The sequence below is a fragment of the Sinocyclocheilus anshuiensis genome, unplaced genomic scaffold (genome assembly GCF_001515605.1).
Source record: "Sinocyclocheilus anshuiensis isolate Anshui unplaced genomic scaffold, SAMN03320099.WGS_v1.1 scaffold283, whole genome shotgun sequence".
Lineage (NCBI taxonomy): Eukaryota > Metazoa > Chordata > Actinopteri > Cypriniformes > Cyprinidae > Sinocyclocheilus > Sinocyclocheilus anshuiensis.
The window spans coordinates 1,857,579-1,865,721 of record NW_015549605.1 but is presented as its reverse complement, the minus strand read 5'-3'; the positions used below and the strand labels follow the sequence as shown (position 1 = coordinate 1,865,721).

The following is an 8,143-nucleotide window of genomic DNA, read 5'->3' as shown; positions in this document are numbered from 1 at the left end:
TCACAACAGTCTAGCCATGATCGTTAGGAGCAGCTAGGAAAGTTTGCGCTGCTCGGAGCCTGTGGAGGAATGTGGTTGTAATTTATCCCTATGCATCCTGAAGCCCCTGCGGCATTGGAGGGGAACAAAAACAAAAAATATCTAAGCAGCGCAAAAATCAAAACTGGGGCTTTCATCAACTTGTGGTGGGTGTTAACACTAAAGTTATTTCAATCTGGGTTTCGATCGTGATTGCGTCCCTGACTTGACCGCATACTTCGTAATATGTGCCCTACTCCGCTGAAGTCCTTCAGCCTCGTTCAAAGTTGCGGGCAGGGGTGCGACTCGTGTGTCCGCGTTCCCCCCCTGAAACTCAATTACACTTGACTGATGGGGTGCACAGATCCGGCCGCAGATGAGGCAGAGGGCGGTTCCAATCAGATGCGGTCGCTATGCAGTTGCTTTTTATAAACGGCCACACCCCCTCCATTCTGATTGGCTCGGGTAGTTTGCAAAGCAGCACTGGGGCTAGTCAGGTTGGGAGTGTTCAGTTCAGAAATTGGGGGTGAAAATGAGGGAGAAATGGAAGATGAAATGGTACGTCAAGCTACTAGGATGTTGTAAGTACAGTAAGAGGATAAGCACGGGAAAGACAAACAGAGAAAGGGCGAGAGAGATCCCAGTTTAAGTGGCTCTTATAAAGCCGCAGAGGCTTCCTGCTCTAACGAGGAGAAAGTGGGGAAAGAGCTCGTCATGAGCTGAACACGATCCAAAGAGACCGTTTTTAGAGATATGTTTGTGTGTCTGCTAAGAAGCTAGGAGAGCCAAGGGAAGGATAAGAAGAGAGCAAAGAGAGTAGTGTAAGGTTTAGTCTAACAAAGATAGAGCAAAGCGTAGTGTAGCCACCCAACCATAGCAGTCAGGATGGAGTGTAAATCTCTTCTTAAGACTCTCCATTAAGAGTTTGCATTCAGAGACTTGCGTCTGCAGCTGGAAGAGGGACAAAGGTCGATGGTTTTATGCTTTTGCAATTTTGTCCAAGACCCGTCAAGGTAGAGACTGTTTGACTCATGAGTAAAGCGGCCAACCACAGTTTGCTTTGTCATTCAGGGTCAGGTTTATCTGAAAGGTTGTTACCACAAAAGAATGAAAGATAAAACTCAAATAATTGCACAGAAGTGTTGGTCCATGATCAGTTGTAGAGAAAACACTAGGAAAAAAATAACAGGACTCTGTGTAGATTTTGTCATTAGAATTTCTGTTCATCCAAAAGTATTGCTTTTGGATATCTAGTTTACCTTTGGATATCTTTGTGCCTCCCAAGTGCCACAAACAAAGAGTATCTTGAGTGTCTTTCAGGTATTTGATGCATGTTTGCCACTGGCAAATACAGCTCATCTTGAGTTTGTTTCCAGGTAGACTGATGCAAGATTTGAAGTTGTGTAGATCCAATCAGATTAGAGCAATACGTGCAGTATGCATGTGTCCATGGGCAGTGTGCCATCCAAGGCAGTGACTACAGTTCATCTAGCTCATTCCTGTTGGAAAATAAGTGGTGTGGAAGGGGGTAAAACCTCCATCCAGGAGGTGTGTCGGGTTGGCGGAGGTAACGGCACACAAGAACCAGCAGAAGAACACCAGAGGGGAGCATTTTAAGCTTGGCCTGGAAAGAAGAACCTTCAAGAAAGGAGCTTTGGGTGACTTCATCTTACGTTATTGGAGGAGAAAAGTGGCGCAAAGTTTTTTTTTGAGGGGGATTTTCTTAAAAATGAGGAGAAAATCAGCGCCTCCTCATCCTCGAAAATTATGAGGACCTTTTAATACGGTCCCGTGATAAAAAGAGCAACGTTTCCTGCTAAAGGATTCATTGTTTTCTCTCAAAACACTGTAGCAGTGTCACATTTAGGGGAAAGGCTAATGGCGTTATTTCGTTATGCAGATTTATTGAACAAAGTCTTGATTGCTTTAGCAGAAGGCGGTCAATCCCCAACTCCAGATCCCCCTTTACTTCACACTCTCTCTTTCTTTTTTGATTGGAGCTTGTTAGCCATGGCCTTGGATGCTCCTGATTGCCGTATTTGCCTTAGCTATGGGGTTGAGAACTTACTAGTTAACATTCCCCTTGTCCCACTAAATTGGAGGATCTGGATGAGTATATGTTGCAGAGATGAGGCTGTGTCATCCAGGGTGATGTGGAGAGCGGATTTGCTTGAAGGTTTTGAGTTCAGCCGTTTGATCTCCATGTGCCACTCCAGGCGTAAATGTGTGGCCCAGCATTTGTTGAAACACATCCTCTCTGAGTCATCGTCAGTGCCGTCAGCACAGTCCAGACTCTCCTGTCATTGTCTGATTGTGATGGTCCGCTGCTGTGTTTGTTCTGCTCTCATTAATGTAGTTGTTGTTTATCAAGACAGGCGGAGGAGGCTGACCATATGCGCACAATTACACCTGACAATAATCTGCAATGATAACACATGATAATGCGCTCCTTTCTCGCCTGTTCCCTCGTCTCTGTCTCTCATCTTCTTGACTTTCCTCATGTTTTCGGGTCAAGGCTGGTGTGGGGACAGATACAGATACTTTCCTTGTATGGAGTGCTATATCTATTATCTTTATAGCTCTGTTTTTTGAGGATTTCTACTAAGTACACAGTCATAAAACAGGAATGGATGGTCCTTTTGTCACACCGAGGAGCTTCTTCTTTGTGTGTGTCCGTGCTGCACCTGTTCAATTTGTTCAGGTATTAGTTGCATATAACATTTTAAAGGAACTTTTATATTTAGTGCTTGTACATCAATATGTTATGCTGTATAAATCACTTTGTTTAAACATTCAGATCTCTTTGCAGCAGTGTTGGGATAATGCTTAGGACTCTCAAGAATGGAATACACAATACAACTTTAGATTTTTACATAATTTTGCCCAGATTTGCAGTCTGGATGTGTTGCTAGATGACGAAAGTCAAAGCCAGTCTGCAGATTTTAGGCTGTCGTTGACAGATTTCATAGAAATTCACAGTGTATGATAGGCAAAAAAAAATTTTTTTTTTTTTTTTTTTAAGTTTTAAACTATGATTCCATCCAGTTGGAGGATATTAAACATGCTTGATATTTTGAGCTGAATTTAGTACACATATTGTTTTAATTTCTCATGCATCTCCTAGCAACGAGGCGCATGTTTCTGCATTTGTTGTGTTCTGGGTGACGTGAAAATAGTGTGTGAACCTCAGTTGTTTACTGTATGATGCTCAGTTGTCTGTAATCGTTTACAAAATTGGCAAGTGAAGGAAATCTAGTGTTCAGATTTTTAAGTTGTGTAGTGTAGTCCAGCTTTTAATGTTAACATATTACTTTTTGGGAGTTATGAGTAAAGATATGTGTTACTTAATGTACGCAATATAAGTAATGTTGCTCCTCTTTTAATTTCATTCATGAACTTTATGCATATACATTGCATAAATTTCATTGCATACAAACTATGAGGAATAAACACACAAACTATCTTTCAGAAAAACAACCACAAGCCAAGCATACTGTAGAACCACTACTCTGGGAGAGAGTAAGAAAAAGTTACACAAACATATCATAAAATACTTTATATTATATAATTCTAGAAAGTAGGGCTGCATGATTTGGGGGAAATTTTTGAATTAAAAATTTGTCATTGATGCTAAATTCAAGAAAACAGTGCTGCGCTTCACTCTGACACAGTGCATATATTTATTTAATTAACTCCCAATCTTTGAGATTAATAATTACGCTAAACCATCTCGCAATTTTAATTTTATGTCCATACTAGACAGAATCTGCCAACTTTAATGGAAAATTTCAGGGAATGGATTCTAATCAGAGCTGACCGTGCTGCACTCTTGTTTGTTGTTGAAAGTACAAATTAGCCAAAAATATAATAAATGACCAAGCATGTGATGTGTAAAATGCTGTAAGCTTTCTACAGGAGTAACGTAATGATGTAACCATTAACATTGATTGCCAGCACCCTAAAAGTAGCATTGTCTTCACAAACTTCCACATGCCTGCTCAATTCTTCTAGCCCTAGTGGGCCACACGTGTGGCAGCGTTAGACGCCCCCTAGCCAGTCTTTCCCTCTCCTCCAGTTCTCCACTGTCTGCTCTTAATGGGGCTTACAGCGGCGGCGCTCTGCCAAACTGCGCCCTCACGCAGACCCATACATCAGCCCCCGATGAGGCTCATTAACCCTCCTCTCATGACTCAATACACTCCTCCTCTTTCCCTCACTCGTTCGTCTCCATCACGTCTTCGCTTTTCTCCTGGCCAGGCCAACGCGTTGGACTCCAGCCTCCCAGGAGTGTCGTCACAGGTGACGAGCTCATGAGAAGTTAAATCGGGCCAGGGCGGCCCTCACCTAATGACCCGTCAGGCGATTTCAGTGCTTTCTATTGATGTGCGATATTTTAGAATATGCAGTTTTTGAAGAATGTGCTCACATTTTATGACTTACGAAGCAGTGATAGACCGATATATAGGTTTTTGAGATGATCATCAGCCGTTTGCATCAACTTGTACTAAATTTGGTGCACTTTGAGAAAATAGGTGGTCATTTCATTTAGGCAACATTTGCATTTGGTAATGTATATATCAGCATTATATTGGACACCAGCAACACTGTAATCTCAGTATCGGCATCAGCCTTTGAATTAACATTTTTTATTGACTATATAAATCTACTTTGATCATTCGATGCATGTTTTCATCTACATCTTTGCCTTATGAAATTGGACTTCTCAACTAGCCATTTTGTCCCTCTTGCATAGCATTTTGTCAGTGTTTTGCATTATTATGCCTTCTTAATTCCTGCCCAGGTCCGAAATCCAGGATTTGATCAGCCCCATTTGCTCAGTCCTTGCTCAGAGGCCCTGAGATGGAAAGACTTTCTCAGGCATATCCATCTCCTCCCTTTTCAAACCCTGTGAGCGCCTAGCATCGCATTAGCACTAGCTGTGTGACTCGTGAAGGTGGCGGGACTTCTCTTCCCAGCATGTTTGCGCTGCAGTTGTGCAAACACCCGTCTGACGGATCGCTCCGCCTGCCCCCGGTGACCCGCCGTGGCATGTTTTGATTCATTAATTATGAAATAGTTGCACGTTCCAAACCTACACAAAAACACACATGAAAGGGAAGCATATTTTATGATGTATGAATATTACTTCCAGTTATTGTTACAGATGTCTTTATCATTAACCTTGTTAAAGTTGACGTTCATAGGCCAGGAGAGCCAAAGAAAATACTTTTGTGGGTTTTTGTGAAATATTCCCCTTTCTATGGGTTTTGGTTCAGTGGTTCGTGTTCAAATCCGAAAAGCAATTTAAAAGCGGTACAGCACCACGAAACGCTGATTGTCCAGATAGGGCCAAACAGAGGCCACGGACGGGGTCCCGGGACAGTCTGGGTTCAGTGGGATCTTAGTCAGAGACTGTGTGTGTGTGTGTGTGTGTGTGTGTGTGTGTGTGTGTGTGTGTGTGTGTGTGTGTGTGTGTGTTTAAAAGTGTAATAATGCAGTTGATACACAAAATCATATACTTAATCAGTATTCTCTTGTTTTTTTATTTTAAAAAATTCTAAACTTATCTATTGCATAAGACATTTAGACATTTTTAGAGATTATATATAGCATTCATTTTACCTCTTGTTCAGTGTTTGTTTATTAAATATTTTGGCATATTAATTATGTCTAACTATTATCTACCGGTAAATGTCTAGCACTCTTCATTTCAACCCACATTACCAAAATTAAACCCATTGCACAAACTTCCGCTGATTTTTCACTAAAATCAGCAAAGGAAATGCAGAAAAAGTTTCCTTGGCCTGCCACTGGGTAAGTAAAATAAACATAACGATTACATTCTCGATTATCAAACAATGATTCTCTTAGCATCTTATGCTAGTTTATTATGTTATGCAATTTTGCTTCTCGAGTTCTTATTTTAAAGATCTTTAAATATTTTTCCTGGAGAACAAGATAAAAATAGTGATTACGGTAATTGATAATCCACGCACATGCTTCAGCTCCCTTTATTAATCTTTTCCTTCTCTCTTTGTCTCACAGTGTTTGAATAATTAGTCCTCTTGATGAGAGTATATTTTTATATATATATTATAAGAAAATAAACTGTCTGCTGGCCACATTAGCATCTGCTTCCCGTGTGCCACAGTGTGTGTGTGTGTGTGTGTGTGTGTGTTTTAGTAAGTTAAGAGGCACCTGCTCCTGCCGTGGCATATTTCCTGGTGTGCTTGGCACTGCCAGCGCCCAGGAATCCCCCTTCCCTCCTCTCATTTCTCCACATCCCATAGCCAAACCTCTACGGAAATCATTTGGAAAAAGGATTTGAGCATTAAAGATAGCCACACCTGTGATTATCGTTAGACAGAGGTGCTGTAAAATGTTAAATCCCTCTCTTTAGTTTAAGTTTCTTTTAATGAGTGGAAAATTAAACCTTTCGGGCAAATTCCAAGTGTTGAATTTTATATAACGATTTAAAAAGAAGTGCTTGGTGAGGTGATTTGTTTTCAGTAGTGTTTTGAGGGCTAGACGAGAGAGACAGAGAGGGACCCTCTTACTGAGGGTAAGTGGGGGAGAGGCGAGGGGTCTCCATCCTCACATGTCTGTGCTCTGCATCATCAGCCCCACAGTTCCCTCATTTCTTATTTTTTATCAGTTTGATCCATTAGACTCCCTTTGCTTGTTACCCTTCAGTTTTTAACACCTGAGAAGAGTGGAACCAGTGTGCTGGATGGTGCATCACTGTTTGTCAGTCTTGCTCTATTATATTAAACAATAAGGCACTGAAAGCTTTGTGTTGCTATTTTGTAAAGGTTAAGAGGTGTGATAGTACTTTACAATAAGGTTCCATTTGTTAACATTAGTTAATTACTGCATAATAGTTGACATGAACAAACAATGAAAAATACCTCTAAAGCATTTATTGATCTTAGTTAATGTTCCAAAATAAATAAATAAATAAAATAAATCGAAATAAATCGAAAGTCATGAATCTACATAGACTTAACATTTACAAATACATTATTAAAATAAAAATTTGGAGCCGAGCTAACATGACCTAACAATGAACCTTTGTATTTTTATTAAAGTATGTTATCATAGATGAACAAACACTAACAAATGTATGTATGGCTCATTGTTATGTAATGTTAGTTAATGCATATATAGTTAACTAATATATCCTTGCATGATGTGAAGTGGTAAAATTACTGTAACACATGGTAAAGAGTAGATTACTGTTTTTTTAAGTGAAAGACTTCAGTGTTAATAGTTATATTCTATATATGTTGCCATGAATAATTAAATTTGTAAATAATAATAATAATCAAAATAGTCAAAAATAAAATAAAAATACGGGCACACAACTGTAGAATGAGGAATATTATCTCTTTTTTTTTAGATTGTTAAAAATGTTGAAGGTGGGGTCTAAAATTAGCATTCACCAAAATAGACTTTTTTGCGTTAATAAGATTGTATGATTCCACTTGAATTGTAAGAATGATAATCACACAGCACTGATTGCACACAGCTGTCATCAATCACACCTTCCCTATATATACACTCACTCTGATCCCTGTCAAGCTGCCGAGTATTGTATAGCGTATATCACTCACCTAGCGATAGCTATTCTACGGAGCCCATTAGTTTTCATAGCCTTACCTTAGTCTAGCCTTAGCTTAGTCTTGCCTTGTCTGTTTCCTCGTGTACTGATCTTCGCCGGTGTATCTCGGATTGCTCTATTCTGATACTGTTTGCCCCTGCCTGGACCTTGCCTTGTACCTGGACTTATCCCTCTAGTCTCGCCCTGTTGATCCTGTTCGCCGATCATAGACCCACGCTAGCCCTAGGATATATTCTTGTGTCTTGCCATCTATATACCTGTTGCCACTATCTGACCCCTGCCTGTCTCTAACCATGTCTGATAATAAAGTCAAAAATAAAATAAAATACGGGCACACAACTGTAGAATGAGGAATATTATCTCTTTTTTTTTAGATTGTTAAAAATGTTGAAGGTGGGGTCTAAAATTAGCATTCACCAAAATAGACTTTTTTGCGTTAATAAGATTGTATGATTCCACTTGAATTGTAAGAATGATAATCTGGTAGCACTGATTGCACACAGC

At 40.0% G+C, this 8,143-nt stretch overlaps 1 protein-coding gene across 5 annotated transcripts in view; it reads left to right on the top strand.

The window, feature by feature from the left end:
• Positions 1-8,143, top strand: part of erc1b (ELKS/RAB6-interacting/CAST family member 1b) — a 231,614-nt gene that overhangs the window by 220,844 nt on the left and 2,627 nt on the right. The window lies entirely within an intron of this gene.